The sequence below is a fragment of the Pholis gunnellus genome, assembly GCF_910591455.1.
Source record: "Pholis gunnellus genome assembly, chromosome: 4".
In the NCBI taxonomy this organism is placed as follows: domain Eukaryota; kingdom Metazoa; phylum Chordata; class Actinopteri; order Perciformes; family Pholidae; genus Pholis; species Pholis gunnellus.
This window is the reverse complement of record NC_136530.1, coordinates 11,711,491-11,733,370: the sequence shown is the minus strand read 5'-3', so window position 1 is coordinate 11,733,370 and position 21,880 is coordinate 11,711,491.

Here is a 21,880-nt window from a genome sequence, read left to right as displayed (position 1 = left end):
AATTAAGTCAGACAAACTGAACGTCTTCGTCTACCCCCTCCCTTTTATCTGTCATATTTTCAGCTTTGATCTCCTCTAACCCCATTCATTAAGCAAATACAACACACTGCCACTTAAAGTTCGCAATGGAGCCCTTAACATTTAATAAATAATGCATTCACCCCGGGAAAATATGAGATGAGCACCAGGCAAAAAGGGTGAACACGTGGTTGGCTCAGACAGCTGGATGTACGCTGAATAGAATAGGAAATAGACACAGTAGTCTAGCATTGGATTAATAGGCGTGATTATGGATGCAGTTGTTTCCTCCTATCAATCTGAGACACAGGGCGGTGAGGGTGAAATGTAACACTGGATAGCAATATTAACACCGCATTTTAAGTAGTATGTTGTCCTGAGAGGGAAGAATGAAAAATGGGAGAAGAATACACTTCATCGGAACTGGTTAAAATGAGACTATTATAACAAGGCCATTTTGTCACATCATTAATCATAGTACTGGTCTGTATTAGGGGAGAATCTTTCCAAAATGTTGGGAAAAAAATCCTCACTGAGTAGAGGATCTCGTACTTTAGATGCTCAGTGTCATCTTACTTACTACCTAAAGTAGCATCTACAGGTTTTTAAATGTAAAATGACCGCAAAGATTAATTTCTATTGGTCACTTGTTTTACGACGATCAGCGAAGTAAAAATACTGTTGTCCGTAGTGTTGTACTGTAGTCTGGTGACTTTGAGAAAAGCATATTTATTGAATGTTTTGTACTTTAATAAACTGTAATAATACTCCAATTCCCTGTAAATTGCTATTTATTATTTATTTAATTGTTTTCTGCGTCACTGAGCATCGGGCAGAATAAGGGAAGAAAATTAACGTGTCCAGAAAGGGACTTAAGGCAGAACTTACTGTATATGGTTTCACATGTTCACCATCAAAGTTTGGAGTGTTAGCATGCTAACATTTGCTAACACTAAACACAAAGTTGAGATCTTTAGTTTTGCAGGTATTGGGTCATAAACCAATGTATTGGACAATAGAAATGATATAAAAGATGACCAGCACTAGACAAAAAGTCACCAGTAGCTTTGTGTCACCAAAACAATTAATCCTGAGGGGATATGAATGTCTGTATTGAATTTTGTGGCAATCAATTTTATAGTTGTTGAGATATTTAACTCGAAACCACACATCTCGTGATGGCTGGAGGAAAAGTCACCAAAGTTCATGAGATTTATCAGACCCAGAATTGTGCTAATTCATGTTGAAAATAAGTGTTTGTTGACCTGCTGGTGGTGCTAGAGGAAAAGTCAGGCGGGAGTCTACAAAATTGCATGACAATCCATCCAATGGTTGCTGAGATACTTCAGTCCGGCCCAAAGTAGTGGACCGACTGACAGACCAACATCGCCATCTATAGAGCCCAGCTGCTAGCATGGGAAAAAAACTCAATGATTGGTGTATGTTTTTTGGCATAAATTGTTCTGATAGAGTAGCTTTATAAAAATACTACTTATTATACAACCAACCTCTCTGTGAATAGTGATTAATACAATAATATACCCCTTCATTTAAACTACATACATACGTATTGTGGCAGGCCAGTTACTCCTGTGTGTGTGTGAATAGACAAACAGTGTCCTCCCATTTCAGTTCTGGGGGCCTTACTGAGGTAATGCGACATGAGTCAGCAGGGGGGCTTTGACTACATCTTGACTTTATTACTCCCCACCCTTAAATCACACAGTGACCTCCTTCTCTTCTGTGCCATGTTCAAATAAACATCAAGAAAAAACTATTATTCCTCCCTCTGTCCACTAATGTTCTCTGGGGTCCCTCCTCATCTTTCTCTCTTTCTGTTTGTTTTCCCTTTCTTCATCCTCTGATGGGAGACACGCCATGACCTGATGGGAGCCATGCCACGACCTTTGCCAACCAAAGCCAAACCTACCACACACACACGTATAGAAACAACTCGGTTTGGTTTGGCAGTGGGATTAAGGTCTGTGTTGACTTTCTGTCCCATGGGAGGTGACTGTGCTGCTGTATATTCATGATCTACCCCTAAAGCCTTTGAATGGAGGCTTAAAAGAGGATTTTGTTTATACTTTGTTTATACTTTGTCCTAAAAGTAGAGATCCTGGACTCGTTCATGTAGAATAAAGAATACTTTACAAACACGAACATGAAATGGCTCTGTCAAATGGCCATACACACTGAGATCTACAGTAAAACCTCAGCAAGGTTTCAATCTCAAGGCGTCAAGAACTCTCTACGAAACTTTGAAAATCCGGTAAATGTTATACTATCCGTACCGCCCTACCACTCACACATGACCAATAAGAAATCCCATTTAGTCGCAAGGAGGCCTTAATAATGTGAGCCTTTGTAAATGGTCATATTTTGGTCCCAGCTCCCTTTCCTCTTGTGTTTTTCGTAATTGGAATATTGTCTCTAGGCTTTCAGTTAAAAAGGACCCTCCGAGGTAATCTCCACCATCTTGCCGAAATGTAAACAAAGCCAAGTCTCTCATGAGAAGCCGCCAACTCTGAGTGGTTCGTCCCCTGTAATAACATATTTTATTAAAGCAGGGTGAAAACAATTAGGGGTGTGTGAGTTCTGCATTCTGCATCTGCTGAGGGAGGGCCTCTGACTGTGGCACAAGCAGTATTGCCTAATAACGAAATGGGGGGACACCTTAAGGGACGGCGGAGTAATTCATTTAGAAGTTATATGGGCCAAAACTCCCCCGAAATTGCTGTCTAACTCCCTTTTACTGAGAGGACGAATGTCAAATGCTCCTGAAGTCTATCCAGAAAAATGCATCTGAACACAGCGACAAACAACTATTTGCGATGTAAAGAAATGGTAATGTCTACGTGAGCAGAGAATGAAGTCATTCAATCCTCTGTGTGTGTTGTTATCAGAGCTTCTCCTTGCTTTGTGTGTTTCGCTTGCTGCGCATGCTTGTTGTGCTTGTGACGCTGCCTTTCACTGAGCTCATATGGCGGTAACGGACAATAATGCTGTCCCGACCGACAGCGTTGTCGTGGAAGCGTAGTACCCACCCTCCGATTCCCCCTCGGGTAAACACTGTTTGCTCCGTCAGCACTTTTGCCATAGTTTGCACACTGTTAGCCCTGTTAGCACCGTTAGCTATAAGCCGTCGGCTCGAACTTATACTTATAGAGAGTCGTTGAGAGGCAATTGAAATGCTTAAAATCCGGGATCTTGCACCTTTTAGGAAGTCCAACAGACTAGGAAGAGAATAAGTATAAGAATTGTTTTTGACAAGGTGTTTCCTTCAGCAATTCTGTATAAGTATATTTTTTAGTGAGTGGAAGTTTACCATTCATTAAAAAAATCAATTCTTCTAGGTCTTGCTATGCAAAAAACAAAACTGAAATTGTAAGTTGAGGAAGGATTTCCTGCCTCATATCCTATAGAAAGCTATTAAAATACAACCGGATCAGTACAGCTGAATTAACTGGTAGTAAGATAATGTTCCAGCCTCAGAAATTAAATCACTTTGTATTGATTTCAATAAATCTTCAATTAAAAAAAAAAACATCAAGCTTTGTTTATCATTATCCCTTCACCTTCTACCTCTGTGGGACACTGATGTGTTCCCTCAAAGTGGGTTTTTGAGCTGATTCTCTGTAGCTTCACTACCTCACCGCGAGGTGCGGCTGCAAAAAGCATCTCAATCTAATTAATAAAATCCCAAGACCGTAGACTCGCAGCCATAGAGACATTCATCCACTCCCACTCAAAGTAGTTCCACCACAGGGATGCACTACAGTTGCAATTTCTGCCTGTGTGAGGCTGCTGCAGCCACTGGCTTTCATAGAGAACTTTGTGAGACTCATCAGATATTCTGTTTGTTTTGCTAGCAGGGATTTAAATGAGATTCCTGGAATAATTTTAAGATAGATGTAATACCTTTAAACTGAAGCTCATACACATGAGATGCCTTTCGAAAAGATTATGTTGTATAGGTATGCAGATAAAATCATAATTTGTTGCAACATACAATTTATTTACCCTTCAGTTCTCTGCATATTCCATCCAAACTGGGGAGCAAACAAAGACAATTTTGGCTCACGCAAAGGTTTTTCTATCAACCGACTCATTTGCATTCTGCAAGCCCATACATTTCACAAACTCGATTTCATCTTCATTTTACACCAGACTGGGAATGTTTTTCCAGGCACAGTGCGATTTGAATAACTATTGACATACTAAAAATATCTCTGAATCCAAATGTGGCGTTTTAAATGCATGAAGAATAAGTGGGATCAATTGGAAAGAGAGGGAGAAGTATTTGCATGCAAATAAATCTCTCTGTGGACATTACTATCCTCAGAGTAACTGACTGGGAGGCACGTGGACTTTCTAAACACTATATTGATTAAAAAGCTTAATGAGGAAAATTAACAAGTTAATTTTTGTCAAGAATTAAAGCTGAAATGTGTTTTTTACATGTCAACTTCAGCTTCATGTGCCATTTTCCATGAAATCTAGACAGACTTGGACAGCATCGGACATAATATGTTCAAATGAACATTTTAAAAAGAGCATCCCCGTTTCACATGCAAGTTTGACATTGCTGCATTGCTTATTGAGTTGATGTCAACGACTGCATCTTTTTAACGCAACACAGCTCTCCAGCTCATTGCTTTGAGTGTGATCAAACAATGGAGAACAAAACAAAATGACCAGAGGGAATGAAAGGGATATGTTTGAAGTGCGAGGCCTATCTCAACACATCTGACCATGGAAACGTTATCAAATTTGTCAAACTTTGAGATGATTATGGCTTGTCTAATTCGAATGGACGGACAGATGGCGGGGTGCAGCGGCCTGTGAAATCCAAGCCCTCTTTAAAAGTCGACTGGTTTTAAGCTCTTCGGAGTAAATATGAAAACCCAACCCGCTCTGTAAAGCGAACATGCCTCCTCTCATTCCCAGTTGTGCACCGTGACACATGTCAAGCTTTCGGGCTCCATTAGTTACAATAAACTGTAAAATAACCTTTAATTAATACACCTTTTGAAAAACTATGGAGTTACCAGTCTGAATAAAAAGGTGCCGGAATTCCTGCCGGTGCAGATCATTTCAGGATGGAGGTTTTCGAAAAGGGAACATACGAGTGAGAAAGAGGGAGACCCTTCTTTGTCTCTGGTTTGAATCAAAGGCTTAGGGAAATATGTCTTGATAGAAGTAAACCGTTCTCAATTGGAAACATGTGACTCTCGGAGTGGCACGGTGTTCTGAGGAGCCGAGAGCTACCCTCTTTACTCGTGAGAGTAACAAAATTTGCAAGGTGCCTCTTTTTGTTTGTATTACAAATGGCCCCGCGTAGGTTGAGGGGTCAAAGCGATAATAACACATGTAAACACACCTCTCCTCCTGAGCAGGACTTTTGGAGAGCCTCCAGCTTGACCCTTCTGTTTCTGGCAGGTAAATGTTTGCAATGCATCAACATACAGGAGTAGATGCGTGAGTAGAGCTCTGCACACTGCAGTGTTTATTGGGTCCAGTCTTTCAAACAAAGAAAAGCTGAGGCAAAATAATTGTACATAGTACATTCTCACGGGCCCACATGTGCAAGCACGCACGCACACCCACACACACACACACACAAAAAACAGCTCTCTAATTAATAGCTCCTCTACCTCCTGAGTCTGTGAGGCAAGTCCACCCTAATCCCTTGGCACTTAGTTCAGAGTAATCAGCGCACAGCAAAGTCTGCTTTAGGAACACTAATTAGCATCATTGATTTTCTCCTCAGACTGACATGCAAATAGCCCAAAAAGAAGTCACTTTTTTCAGAGCCCTGTACCAGTCAAAAAATGACTGTACTTCATTGTTTTAGCTGTGCCAGCTCAGATAGACACGCTCTTGAAATGTGGGCTGAAAACAGAAAAAGAGAATGTTTCATTGAGTGTGACAGGGCATAATTAAAGCTTGTGTTTGCTGACAAATTAGCATATGGTGTTGATTGATAATCATAAAATCCAAGTACTTCCACAAATAAAAACAAACAAACTCCAAGGCATTTTGAACATGTGGCATTTACAAAGACCATAATTTGCAGTGTTTACGGGGGGGGGGTATTGGCTAATGTTGCAAAAATTATCTTAAAGCGCAACTGGCTAAAAGTATGTTTACACTGATACACTAATTAACTTATCTCTCTGATGATTACTTAGCCAGTCAGTTTAACAACTTCTCTCTCTGGTAAACTGCAAAGCCTGCAGCTCAAAACAAGCAAGCGTGTGAGGTAACTTCAATAAGAATTGCCAGTGTCCACATGCCGCTGGGAGAAGTAAATTGCAAGTAATGGACTCTGAGAGAGCTGAGATGTTTATCAGACTAAATGAACGGAACCACACTGGAGGGATGCGGGCCGCTGTATGTGACAACATGCCAGACAGAGTCCGGATTCGAAATGATGGCTGCCATGAATTTATGTATTAATAGTTGGAGTGAAACTATGGCTTATCATTTGGGGCAATCTTTTTCAATACACTCCAAATGTATGTCAGTCGAGCATGCTCCTCTCATTCGTCCCTGCTGCTCTCACTGTGAAAACAGATCCTCTTAAAAAAAACACACTACACATGACAAGCACTACTAAGTTATTGTTTCCTATCATTCAAAACAACGACGGGATTGTGCTATTTTTGTGCTTAGTTGCTACTGGCCATGTCCAAAAAGTGGAATCAAAGTGACCGCAATCATCCCTCGCCTTCTTAACAAGAGCGGGTGAGGAAACCACTGGCTTGACTTAACCAAAACCCTCCACTGGCAAATCCATAAAGGGAAGGAAGAACAAGGAATTAGGGAGATTTTCTGTCTTCCAAACACACAAGTCAGATGCCAATTTATCGCTCTTCTCTTATTCTCTCTCTCTCTCTCTCTCTCTCGGTTTCTTAGTTTCCCCTCCCTCCCTCTTTCTTTCAATTCCTTTCCTCCTCTTATAATTTTTCTCGTTCCCTCTCTCTTACTCTGCGTGATTGCATCCATATGCTCTCCAGGGATAGATGGGGTCAACACCCTACTTACTCACGCCACAGTGAGGCACTGACACTTGTGAGAAAACCCTTGCTCAGACTCACACGCACACACACACACACAGAGAAATGCACACGTGCACTACCAGTGTGATTGTCTCCATGCAGCTGGCCCAGACTGTGTAGCTTCAGTGCTTAGCAGAGAGGATGGGCTCTGAGATTTCCATGCCAATGCTTAATTCCGCATCATGAACGTATGGAGTATGTTACCCTGCAGTGATCCACCACCTCCTCCTGATACATTTAGGATTGGCCCCTCAGAAGATCTGGCATCAATTAAGTGGCGCTCGGAGGAACTGGGCTTGACGGGGCCCAGTGGATCCTTCTGCCTTCAATCCCCTCTTTTGTTCAGCAAAGCCAGGAGAGGTCATAAATTTGAACATGAAGACAGCGCGCAAATTGCAGTCACACTTGCGAGCTAAGGGAATCAAGGCCAGGAGAGGGAGAAGGAATTAGGCTGCCCTCCACCAGTGGTCCAAATCCGTTCCTCTTTCCATCTCAGGAAACACAGCACACATATGCAACCAGCACGTTGTTAACCACACGGCTGTGGCTGTCTGCCCAGTACGCAGAGCAAAGAAGCAGAGGAACACACCTACAACCAAACACGCAAAGGCAAGCAGAAGAAGCACGCATATTTTGATCCAACAAGGAAACATCGTTGCCGTAAACACAAGCAGTTCAGACAGTTCACTATCCACATACTGTGGTGTTTTTTCATGTTTATTTCTGTGTTGCTCCTTCTGTGCTCACTCAATGTCCCTGCTTTTATTTAACACACACACACAGACACACACATACACACAAACATGATTGAAGGACATCGATAAAATCTGCTATAATGAACCCCTGCCCTAGACCTTGGCAGTGACCTTTGGGAATCCGATTTACTCTGCCACATCTCTTATCATACCTCTGCTGTCAATCATAAATTATGGATATAGGACAATGGATGATGCATCTACCAAGACCTCCACTGACACTGTGTATATTCAGCCACCCACTCCACTCCTGTTTATCTGCATGTTGGAAGAAAGACGAGAACCCTTGTATGAAATTGCATGATCATGGCAGTGACATATTGCTGGGGAATTAGCTTTAAAGGTAAATGGGAATAAGACTGTTTTAATTCCATGTTTAAAAAAAATTTAGAAGATTACAGTCTATGCTCACAACAGATATTTATTCTTCCATAATGGCTGCAATCCACTTCCAGTAGATGTATGCTCTGATAATGTTCACGCTTGCTCACTGGCACACCTAAATGGAGCAGAGCCATCACTGAGAGGCGCACAGGTGGCTTACAGGTTGAATTCTCGCTCACTTGTGCAGGACAATGTTCCATTTCCTCTACCTTTTGCGTGGTCATGCATGTTCATAGGTGGAACACCCTGCAAGGGATCACTACGCTAGTGAATCCTACTGATTAACTTGGGTATTTCCAGTGTTAGGATCTGAGGGGAACAGAGTGAGCCTTCAGCGTGTTACACCCTCCCAGTGAAGCTGCCATGCTGGCAGGGGAAAGGAAGCGGCTGGCAACACCATGTGTTATGGAGGTAGCACATGTTACATTTTAGCTCTGTCTACACTCGCCGCAGGCCAACTTGACATGAACCACAGTGCAGGGGAAATAGTCATCTCAAATTAGGAGAACATGGGTAAAAACGAATGCCTTCTGTCCAGTTATTGGTTGCAGGTGCTTTTTCTGCAGGTAAAATGTAAAGTAGTTGTTGATCACAGGTAATATGCTGCTAAATATGCTCTTTATTGACGTTTCATAGAAGACAATGTACACAATCTGTTTTCTATCATGTTCTGGAAGCTTACATTCTACAATCATTATTATTTTGCAATTAAGAAGACTTAAAGCTACCGATATATACCAATAGATTTATAGTTTAGTAACTTTAAAGTGAGTATATAGTGATTATGTAAGTGCTTTATCTGGTAAATGGTAAATGGACCTGTACTTGTAGAGCGTTTTTCTAGTCTTCCGACCACTCAAAGCTCTTTAACACTTCATGTCGTTCACCCATTGACACCCATTCATACACTGATGGCAGGGGCTACCATGCAATCACCTGCACATCAGAACTTATGATCAACATTCATACCCATTCATACAGTGAAATGTCTTGCCCAAGGAGAGTCAGGGATTGAACCACCGATCCTTTGATGGATGCCCCGCTCTACCACTGAGCCATAGTTTTAATCTAGATCAAAATAATACAACACTGCAACACATATAATCAAGGAAATACAGATGAATTCAAATTAAATATAAAACAGATTAGGGATGTTAATTTTTTCAGTATTTTTCTGATCGATAGTGGACCCAAATTTACCGACAGGATTAGTGCCGCATGCTGGGGTGCTGGGGTTGAAATTACTAAAAATATAAAACATCCAGCTGCACAGATAACCAATGCACAGGTTAAATCCATCATTTAATGCCAGCAGCAGTGTATGCTGTGTTTCTTTAACCGTTTAACTGGTCAAACAGTTAAAATACTTATTGTCGGTTAACTGTTAAATGGTTAATTATAAACAACCCTATAACAGATATTATAACTACAAAAAACTTTGGGTGTTCATTAATGAAAATTTGTACTGTTGTATTATTCCACATAACTTGTCAGCAGTTAGTTTTTGAAGTTTAAAAGTAACACTCAAAGCAGACCACTAGACACAATATCAACCTTTCAAATCATTATATCGTAGAACCGTGATGAGATGTATTGATGCTGTGGCTCTCTTCTGAACTTTGTTGTGCATCAACTATCGATAGTTTTTATGATTTATTAGTTTTGTGTTACTTGCAGTAAACGCAGTATACTGTTTTGGCAATGCCCTCTCTCTCATATTTAATGATTTCAGAATAAGATATAAAAATATAAAAGCAAATGATTCAAAGTTGTGTTTCGACAATGTATTATATTCACTTATCCAAAAGGTTATATTGCCTCATTGTATCACAATGTATTCAGTAGATATTAATGAAGATATACAATTTGCATTATGGGTATTATTCCAGTACTTCTGAAGAACCACGTGCAACCCAACGGAGCAATACTTTTTATCTGGAGTGGTGGTTTGCACAAGGGATCGAAGGGTTAAACTTATTTTTTCCAGGGGCAATTCAGTGGCTCGCTACCTCGACCCCAAAACTGTGGTCACGAGATCACAGAGGGAGCTTTCAGATTAGCACGTCATCCGTTTTGAAAAATAAGTAGGTTGTTCTGCACTCTTAATCCTGTGAGAGAAAGACCTCAATCAAGCCCATGACCTTGCAAACCACAGACTTAACAGAGAACTTTGATTTGTCAACGGTGACCACAACAAAGCTGGCCACACTGCTGGCTGTCAAGGCCGAGGCGGCTGCTGTCTTACACGTCATGCGGGTCATGTGACACCGAGGTCACAGGGGATTTAAGATGTTTTCATGGGCTTCAAGTAGTAATAACAGAAACTTTTACATTGGTGGGATTACTAGGGTTATACATTTCCTTACTAGGGTATTCCCACCAATTAATTGACCACTATATAAAATGGTTATGCAGTTAGCTTTGGCAGGAGAGGCTCTCCCGTTTGAGTGCGCTCTCAAGAATTCAAGCAGCGACCAGAGCCAAATCCCCTTAAATACTGACACAAACATTGACAATAAATGAAATCAACAATATGAAATGCCATATAAAAGATGAAGTTAGGGTGGTGGAGGGAGCAACGATGGCATGAGTATAATCAGCAGAGCAACTGTAACAAGTGTCAGGATACATAATGTCCACCTTGTACACCTGTGTTATTATCATTGGACGTTATATAGCTACCATTATGAAACAAACAGCCAATCAGCCAATACATGCCTGACTTTTGAGCTCTGCGAACCAAACACATTAGCAATAAGCAGGAGTTCAGTTATGCATTTCCTTAACATATGAACAACCTTATACCAAGTTTGAATAAAGCATTCCGCTATGATCAGCAAAAGAGCATGCTTGAGCTAAACCCACCAACTTCAAACTGCCAGGGGAGAATACGTCCACACAGTCATTTTGGGCGTTAGCAGCAAGGCAAGCACATGCAAGACAACACCACAACAACTTAGTTCAACAGTATGCAGCTTGCTCATAGGCATTGCCAAGCAGACCTGTACTAGCCAAAACATGCAGTGTCATTGGCAATGAAGGAAAGCACAATCAGCACAGCAGCAGGTAGTGAACAGGTCCGTGGCAGAGAGTTTGCGGTCCAACAGCAAACACAGGATAACTCAGCTCCTCTCGTGGCTCATCTGAAGTGATGGATTTCTGACAACCAGTGAATCACTTAATCGCGTAGTCCAAAACTAAAAAGCAAGGACTGTGGCAGTTCAGCTGTGGCAGCAAATGGCGCTGGCGTGAGCACAATTATCAGAGTAACGTCGATAAGAGTCAATATATAATATCCGCTCTGTACACCTGCATGCATATGAATGGACGTTGCTCGTCAGTTGTGGTGAGCCACTCATTGTTAGGCACACTGAAAACAGTTGATGCCAATCAACCAATACAAGTGCAACTTGGATGCTCTGCCTGAGCTAACTATGATTCATTTATACGTATTTAATCTATTATCAATAATATAATTCTTGTTTCATACTGTAGTAGGCTATATGTTATCAATTGGTTATTACCCTTTGCTTTTGTACATATTTAAGACCAAATGCAGAAGAGAAAACGTATCTCACTGCTTGGTATAACTATAAATTACGTCATTTTAAAAAGGATTTTATTCACTCCTCAGCCATAATGTTTCAATAGAATTTGTGAGTTGCCGGTTTATGACCTGAAGATATCCATAAACACCATATTCCACACACATTTCTATCAGTGAACCTGTCTACATGCTTAAATCTTTCTTTCTGTTTAGGAGCACAAGTCATTAGTCCGTGATCAGCTCTGGGAAGTCAGTGCAACAACAGCAGAACAAACGTTCAGTGAAGCTAAAAACCCTGGAGATAATTGTTATTTTATTGCTGATATTCTGCATTTGCTGTCGGCTCATTCAGTGTGGTGGTTTTGGATGTGTTTCTCTCAGCCTCAGGCTACATGCAGTTTCATGGTAGTTGGTTCATCAATATGAGTGGCAGGTGTTGGGGAGGGAACTTGACCAACTGGAGTAGAAGAGTTAGCACACTTTGCCACTTCAAGGAAATTATTGCTTAACATTTTTAAATAAAGATGAAGAAAATGAAACTTTTTTGGTAAATGGACTTGCATTTATATAGCGCCGTTCTATTCTTCTGAGCGCTGTACACCATATGTCAACATTCACACGCACGTTCAGACACTGATGGCAGAGGCTGCCATTTAAGGTGCCAACCTCTCAGTCAGGATCTTAACTAAATATAATCTTATCTTGGGGTTCAGTGTACACTTCGACCTTGGGACACTTCCGCCGCTTTTGCCATCTAAGGAAGTAAAGGGTTGGTTGGAAAGTGAAACTGAAAGCACCCTCTCTGGTCCCCCTGCTCTTGTAAAACCCCTTGATAAACAAAGGGAGAAGTAGTCATTTTCCCACATGTGTGAGGCCCACCACATCTTTCGTCCGACAGCATGTTGAAAGCACAGGCCAAAGTGCAGTTTTGTTTGTTGTTTCATAACCTACTCATGCTTTATTGGTGTTGACTTAAAGGCTCCAACATCCACTGTATGACACTGATGGTCAGAGGTTGAGAGCAGCGGTGAACGGCATTCCTTTTATAATGTACCATTGACCGTATGAAATGTAAGGCCACAGGCTGAACAGCATGCTTCGCACACACTTTCATTTAACAAAATCCAGACCAATTTTTACAGCATATCAATGTAAAAAAAGGTCAAGGGAAGATGTTAAATGTCCAAAATAAATGTAGGAGTATAATAATTGAATGAGGTCATACGTTGATGTGAAGCATTTTTAAATCAGGCTGTTGACTTGCAACATTTGTCAAGCACATCCTCCATATCAGACTTTTACAGTAAAACAACTGAATCATCTTTGTTAAGAAATAATGGGCAACCCTTTACCGGCATGAACTTGAATAGAAAACACATACACACACACACACACACATATACCTTCTTTCCAGCTCTGCACAAGACTGATGGAAACCATAACATGGCGCTGAAGTCCTCTGGGGGATTGAGGAACGCCACACACTAACACGGCTCCAGTTACCCTGTAACCAAAGACACAAAACTGGGGAGACAGAGAGACTCACACAGCGAGAGACACAGAGGGAGAGAAAGAGAGAGCGAGCATGTGTCCGGAGGTAGTGAGAGTGACACCACACGCCAGCATGTGGAGCTAGATCAAATACTTTATTTGCAAATAACTGTCAACATTTATTTCAACCGCCTTACGGTACCAGATGGACAGGATTTAGACCATCATGACATGTCCCAAAGTATCTTATGAAACAGTGAAGTCTATGAAATGTATTTATAGGTAATGTATCACCATTTTTGACATCTATACAGGCTTAAGTGGGAATTCAAGTTGTACCACTAAACAAAACAAAGTCCTCCCACTCCATTAACCCTCAAGCGTAATACCCCCCTGCGCTTTATGCTGTAGTGATGGTACAGTAGCCTGGGTGTGCCTATCAGGGGAGTGAATATATGTAAAATTGCTGCTATTCTAAAGAGTTGGCTTGCATCAACACTGAGAAAATGGACAGTGGCTATCCCAGTTGAGCCCTGATTTGAAGTGCATCATATATTGATTGTATGTGTTGCATCAGGATTAGTAAGCGACATGAATATGCATATTTTGCAGTTGATAATTTTAACATTGTCATATAGAAAAAAATTGAGATTTGACACCAATCGTAGCAGTACTTCACTAGTAATTTCATGGTGCCTTAACTTTCTGACAGACACTGTATTGGCTTTAATGAAAAAAGATGTGTTTCGTCTGGTAGCTTCCAATATATCTGACAATTATTTGTACGTAACTTGATCCGAGTCTGCATGCCTGGAGAATCTAAATGTGAATTGCTCTGAGACAAACACTAATAAGAAAAATGAGCATCTTGGATATCGAGTTTATTTAAGAAACATGCATCATCAGGGGAGCTATTTGGAGAGAGAAGAAAAGACAGGGTTGAAAATAAAGATTTGAAGCACATCTTCATTAGGTGAGGTAAGACTCTGGGAATGTGTGAGAGGAATATGAAGAGAGAGCAAAAGAGTCAAGGAGTGAGAGAAGTTAATAAAGTAGATCAAATCTGCTTCACTTATTAATCAACATGCATGCCAAGAGCAAGAAAAAGCATCGTCCGGATTCTCTTCAAGTGCTGGATAAATCCCTAGTATTAGTACACCTTGTATTTAGTTACATTATCTCACTGTTTGTTAATAGGTGGTCAGGAAGGAAGAAGGACAAACACCAGAGGGAGAAGCAAAGAGCAAATGAGGCCGACACAGTCTAATGGTGATTGGCTAAGCCCGCGGAGCACAAACAACACAGCAGAATAGAATACTCTGCCCGTGAACCCGTAGCATTTTTATCTTTCTAATGAAATGACCCCTTTTAACCTCCTCATAACATTTGAAAAGGTTGGGTAAAAGTTAGAGAAGAAGAAGCACGTAATTCTTACAGCCAAGGACAAAACAAATCAACACTTTCAGTTAGAAGATATCGGGCCACTGCTCTAACAATACATATGACACTGTTCCTTCCTACTAACAACAGCTAAATTCCTGCAAAAGTCAATGTGGTCATGAACATCCACATGTCTTATTCCAGTATCCTTGAGCAAGACACCAAGGCCCTAATTCACCGTGGATTATTATGCAGCAGCTGAATGCCTTAAATGGGAATGTTTGTATGATCGAAGGCCACCATTTTCTTTCTTGCAGCTTCTTCTTTAACATGTAAACACAAACAAGACTGTGTGTTTCCCAGACTTCCCACCTCCGACCCCTCCATTTTTACGCCAGGGACCACTGCTCCCTAGTGATGACGCCATGCTCCTGCTTCTGCTCGACTCTGAGTTACGTTCATTGATATGACATGCTTATGACGGGCTCCAACACCGTCAAGGAAGCTGAGGAAATGCAGAGCCAATGAGTCCCAAGTTTCCTTCTGGGAGCTAGCTTGGGGTCTGGTGTCTGTTTGAACTCCATGGCCCCCTGGCTTTTGGAGCCCTCCAAAATGTTAGTATACAGGAGTGCAAAGGGCTTATCCCCACAGGTTTTCACAGACCGGGAGTTGAGTGTGAATAGGGCAGTTTGCATAATGCACTTAAAAAATAAATCCCTAAATCTCAGAAATGTTCAATTTAACTTTTTCTGAAAGATAAGACAACTAGGATTGTTACAGGAAACACATTAATGGCACCATTATTACAAAATACAGTTGTTCTGCTTTGTATAAAATCACTTATTTTGGAAAATGGATACTTCATGCACATGTACGTTTTTATTTGACAATCAACACTGTGATTATATGTTGAACACATGGCTTCATCTCAGTATATAGCCTTTCACAGTAACGCCAGAAACAGACAAGCTTTGGCACTGGCAATATATTTCAGGATGAACTTTTCAGACTTCCATCTATTTAGACAGAATAATCAATTTGAACCATCTGCCTGGCGCCTTCACCTATTTTCCAACAGCCTATCGAAATGCAAATTGTGCAGGCGGATTAAAGTAAAAGTACATTCCCAACTAATAAGCCAGCATGAGCCCCTTTGACTAGAGGTTTGTATTGCTGGTATGAGTTGCTAAGAGATAGTTGCTCTCTCATTTTAGGGGTCACAAATGTAATGCTCCTAATTTGGGTGGGAGAGCGCATCCATGTAATTACAATAATCTTGTGCTTTCCAGAGTTAAATGGAGATGTTGCGTCATGGACTTAACATGCAGAATAGCAAAGAGAGAAGTGGGGTATGTACAAATTCAAGCATATAGAATAAAGATAGTTGGTGGATTTTCTACAAAAGTAATTGTGTTACACACGTGTATTGCTGATGTGTATTTGCAATTAATTCCAGCTCAGGAGTGTAATTGTTATCAGCTGTGCATTATGTGCATCCACATGTGCATCATTTAACTTTCAGCACCAAGTATTTACAGTTTGGCAAAAACCATTGACAAACATAACCGGAGGCCTCATCAAGCTGATTGCCAAATAATACATTCCACAGGCCTACGGAGACCTGCTCATCTTCCTCAAACGTTTTCTACTCAAATTCACATCCCTAACATGTTTTCACTGCTCCAGACCAAATACAAAAACAGAGTTCTACCGTGGGCCATTGTGAATATCATTTGCATTTTAAGCATCAGCTCTTATCCAAAGCAGCGATCAGTAAGAGGGCACGCAGGGATTCACAGATTGCTTCGACATGTAATACGGTCTACTAGAATTTTGTAACGTCAGAATACTCTTCCTAATCACGCCACAGCTCAAGATCTGCAGTGTGCGTTTATCCACAATGAAGGGACCACATGGAGGATAATAGAAGCATACAGTTGTCTGATACTGAGTCATAAAGTTTTCGGGACATGTTTATATTTGTTTTCCCTGACATCCCAACAACTTAACTCCAAATCCGGTCATGCTCAGACATTTTTTTTGTCGGGGGACAGATAAACAGATTACTGTAAGTTTTCCAATGCATTTATTTGTCCTGGGAGGACGCTTTCATAAAACTATTATACTCCAGATTTCTGGGGGGTTCTTTTTTACCATCATTCTACAGTCAGAATTTGACAGGAAAGGGGGAAAGAGATAGGACGACATGCAGCAAAGAGGTCGGATTCGAAGCCGGGCTGCTGCATTCAGTAAAACCAATGACGATTACTCAGCAAGTCAACTACAATTCTAACGTTATTTAAAATGTGCCACTTGCAAACAGGTACCGATACAAAAGTGTCTTTAACGTTCCACCTTCAAATTTCAATAAACAACATTCAGAACCATTATCTCACAAACAACAAATGTTTATCTCTACATAACATATAAGCTAGTTGAAAGCCATACTGTTGTGTAGGAGCCTTCCATTTAAATATATTCTCATTAGAGAAATAGACCTTACTGATGCATATGTGACAGAGCTAAAGTTCAAAACTTCAAAGGAGCCAGTGAAGATAGCGGACTCGCTTGAAATAATTGCTTTTTAGTTGTGAACTACACATCTGAATGCAGTCAAGTTGAAATACTTTGGGTTAAAAAGGTTATCCTGAGCAGCAAAGATCATGTTTAGCATCTTTTTCCTCAATTTTAATGGGCCCACTTCCTACAGTGGGCAATTTAAGATAGGTGTCACAATCAAATAGCTGAGTAATCTTCCCACCATCTTCTTTGTTCACTAGCAGTAGTAACCAAAAGCTGCCAGTGTTGTAAATGATGGTTTACATGATCAGTACATTCTCAACAACTGAATATAGTATTCTATGTATGTATGGGTTGTCAAAACATTGTATACCGTAGCCTATCGCTAGTATGTGCTTGTAATTTTTACCAGCAGTGTTAGACACTTAAAGCAACCCCAGCGAATTAGCTTTTATTATAGTACTGGTCATAGTGTCAAATGCTTTATGGTTCCTGTTGGCAATGTTGTTTCTGAATTATATTTGAGCTTGCAGTAAGAGGCACCTCAAGGCACCTCTCGTCTGGGTGGTAAAAACTGACCTGACAGGCAGCAGCTCTTACTGGAACAATCTTTTTTAGCCAATGATAGTAGCCAACAATATCAAATCACTTGAAGAATAGACTAAGGACGTTTATTATTTGTCAGACTCTCTTGGTGACAGCAGTGACTGGTGTTGGTGTATGTACCTTTTTCATACAAGAGAAAGATGGAACCGGTGTCAACAGAGACGTGAAACACAATATAATATTATATGTTACATATATGTTACAATATGTGTTTTGCAATAGAATAGAAAATTCTGATATATAGGGTAACTGTGGCTAGTTCAACTTTTGTTATTGTTTGTCAGTTGGCAGAACTAATATGGCCTTTGTTTCAAATATTCCTTCCCACTAAATGAATAGCTTGACTTTTGGGAAGTTCTCTGTCTTACCAAGGCTTAGATGACAAGATTGATACCACTTTCATTTCTGTGCGGAAGTATGGAGCTGGAGCCAGGAGCACATTACTGTAGCTTAGCATAAAAACTGGCAACAGGGGAAAACAACTAGCCTGGCTCCATCCAAGGCAGAAGTATATGCATAATAACACTTCATATCTAATCTGTCAACACAATACAGTATACAATATATTCACACAATGCCTACAATCAGCTAGTCTGTGCTTATTTTATGAATTTTATTTTAGATTCCCACAAGGAATAAACGTGTTTTTTTTTTATGGGATGGTCCCCCCCCCCACACACCCCACTACCATTGAAGTGTCAATTGTCCCTGTATGACCACCGGTGTCACAGCAGGTTGCCACAGGACCTAAAAGATTTGGCCAGAGCTTTGCCTGTGAGTAATTACTCTCCTCTATCTAGGGAACCTCAGAGAAGACATGCATCACTCATTTACTAAAGAAGAAAAAAAATCTAAATGGCTTACAATGGCACCCAGGAGCAGTGTGCAATTAATTGATAAACGCCAGGACGTGATGTCCCGTCAGATAGTATGGAAGTGCTGCAAAAGAGTGCACTGGGGCATGAATCAAAGACTGAAAAATGCATTAAGAGAAAGTTAGTGAAATGCCATTAACCTACCAAAGCCCTCAACTGATAGTGGAGGGCAATAGCATGAGTTTTAAATTGCACCAACCCCTCGAGATTATGGCAAAGTCTGTAAGTCTTCCATGAAAGGCTGCAAACCCATTTTGATTGCCTCTGACACAGGCACATGAAGTTCCATCAGCAAGACTTTGAATCTGAAAACCATCATTAGGGATGCGGTAAATGTGTTTTGACCGAGTGATTATTGTATATACACATGTGCTGATTTATAATCAGATTGAAATTTAAGGGGAAAATATCATACTTTGCTTTGGTTGGTCGTACTGTAAATACTGCGTGCATGCCAGGATGACTACATGTTTCCCATAATAACGTTAGTATTAGTCTCTTCCCAAAGGGCACCATCAATAAAGTTAGGGGTTGAATTCCTTTTCTAGGCGGTGGAACACAAATCAACAGACTTGGCAAAGACTAGAAGCGCTCCCTTTATACAGGAATTTGGTGCACACACAAAAACGTATGTTTAAAAAAGTACTCATCCTCCCACAAATAAACACATACAAAGAGACTCACCTCCCTCCTCGTATTGCTGTGGAGATTCCCCTGGTCTTGATTAATCTCCATCTTGTGTTTGGGTCTCAACAGGCAGGTTGCCCACTCCACATCTGGAAGCTCTAGCACAGCCATCTCCAGACACACACACAGACACACTCTAAAAAGCTGCTGCCGCCAACACACAAATCCCCCAAAAGCTCTCTCCCACCATACACCTTCCGAACATTTGCTACCTTTGTTTTCTCCTCTGTAACCAATTATTACTGGGGTTCAAACTTTCTTTAGATGTTTATTTATTAAGTCCTTTTTCTCCTGAAACTATCTATTGGAATTCATTGAGGCAGCGTGTGTCTAATATATTGCAGAGTCTAGTATATTAAGATGGTATTGATGATTCCTTTGTTAAAGATAGGGCATAGTCTAAATGAAAGGCAAGGCAAGTTTATTTGTATAGCACATTTCAACAACAAGGCAATTCAAAGCGCTTCACATAAAACCATTAAAAACATCAAAACATAAGGAAAAAGAAAATGAGATTTAAAAACAATTAAGAACATTGATTGAAACATTAAAAACAGTCATTAAAACACGAAAAAGCAGTGTAAGAAATAAAATACAGTAGTATAGTAAAATGCAGAAATTGATTCGAATCCTTGAATCTGGTCCAATTAAAGGGAGCAGCAAACAGAAAAGTCTTCAATCTTGAAGTATAAATGTATGTATGTATTAAATGTATTATAATTGTATTATAAAGTGCTGGAACACCTTATATTCCTTGTTGTCTGGTATATTTTTGTTTCCAGTGAATAAGTGACTACAGTAGACACTGTGATGGTCTACGGAAGTATTTTCAGCTGCTTATTTAGAGTTTTATGATAGAAAATTGTCATTTATCTCGAACATCAACACAAAATGGCAGGTTTTGGTGTCAGAGTCTGATATGGACAGAGCTTTTTTTTGTGGAGCTGCCACTCACAACAACAACAATCACACAGGAAGGATCCATTGTAGCACAGAAAAAGAAAACAAACTGACAGGCTACAGTGACACAGCCATAATTACTTGACATGTCAGCGTGTTTACCTTCGACCACACCTTTGGACCAGATTACCAGGGGTTGTGGAAGTCATTCTGGGAAATATGTTTGCACAATTCATGAGTCTATTATGAAAGCGTTGTTCACTGATACTGCAGTATTTATATTCAGTTGACCTGTGCATAAATGCAACTATTCAATTGTTATCATTGAAACATGCTGCATATTTAAGCGTGTAGATGCAATAATGACAAACAAAACTTTGGAAAAGCTAACATTTGCTTATTATTCTTACATCCTTAAAAAAATTCAACCACAAAAATGAGGAAAGACATATAGGCAAGGTAATCAGACAGTGGTTTTAGTAGTTTAAAAAGTGTCTTCCATCCATTGTGCTTGGGTATAAAGACATTGACTATGGTGAAAGGCAAATGCTATGCAAACATCTTTGTATTAGCTTAGTTTATATTTTTCATATTGAATTGATAATGTACAATTATCTATCATCCATTTCTGTAACAATGCAAAATAAAATACTTTACTGCTGTAGTACTTTGTAGAAGCCTTGTGCCGACTCTAAACACATGTAACATTCATGGTTAGATGCCCAACCCTGAGAGACCTTGTATCCAAAGCTAAGACAATAACTTTCCCTGAAAGCAATGTCCTCAATGCAATAAATCATAGTGTAAACGCAGCCAGTAGTCTCGTAGCAGTGTTTCAACACCACACTGTATTTACGGATTGGACCTTTAAGGAGTTAACAGGAATCTGTCTGAACTGAATATATACAGTATGTGGTGTGTAGGTCTGCCAGGAACAGGCTTACTCCTCTATTCTTCATAAATGAAAGCCAAGTGAACTCAGATAGACTGTAGGAGATGAGTGTGTGCTGAATGAAATCAGAGTATGCAGTGAAATAAAGCAAGAGTGGACATTCTTATATTGGAGCACTTGCTTTTAAAACACTTTCAAAACCACACTACTGCCCTTGTTTACTTTCAGACGATGTGGAATTTAATCAATTGCCATGGCTTTGGCTGTGAGGACTGGCAGTATACATGAGACGTTTACAGGTATTGTGGAGGTTTGCTCACATATGTGGTACTTGTCTGAAAGATAGTGAACATTTAGTGAGCACTTTTAATCGATTTAAAACCTAAAATCAGACAATTGATCAAAAGTTTCCATTATTAAATAAGAATGAAGAATTTGAGGATTTATTGATAAAAACAGAATGCGTGTGTTGCAATCCTATGAGTTGTAATGGGGCAAATAAAATATTAAAGAAAACAAGAAATATTGTAATGTGCTCAGTGTTTTAACATCTAAACATCTGTGCTGGCCATTATTTTGAATAAGGATGTGTCTTTTGTTTCAATAGTCTGCTTCATTTTGAATTGTCCCTCTTTGAATGTTCATATGACATCCCAGAGTAAGAGAGCGAATGTGTGACACAATGGTTCAGAGACTGGCCTGTTCTGGCTGCTCCACTTTGACCTTTCTTGTGAGACAGGCCACCTTTCATTCCCAGACAC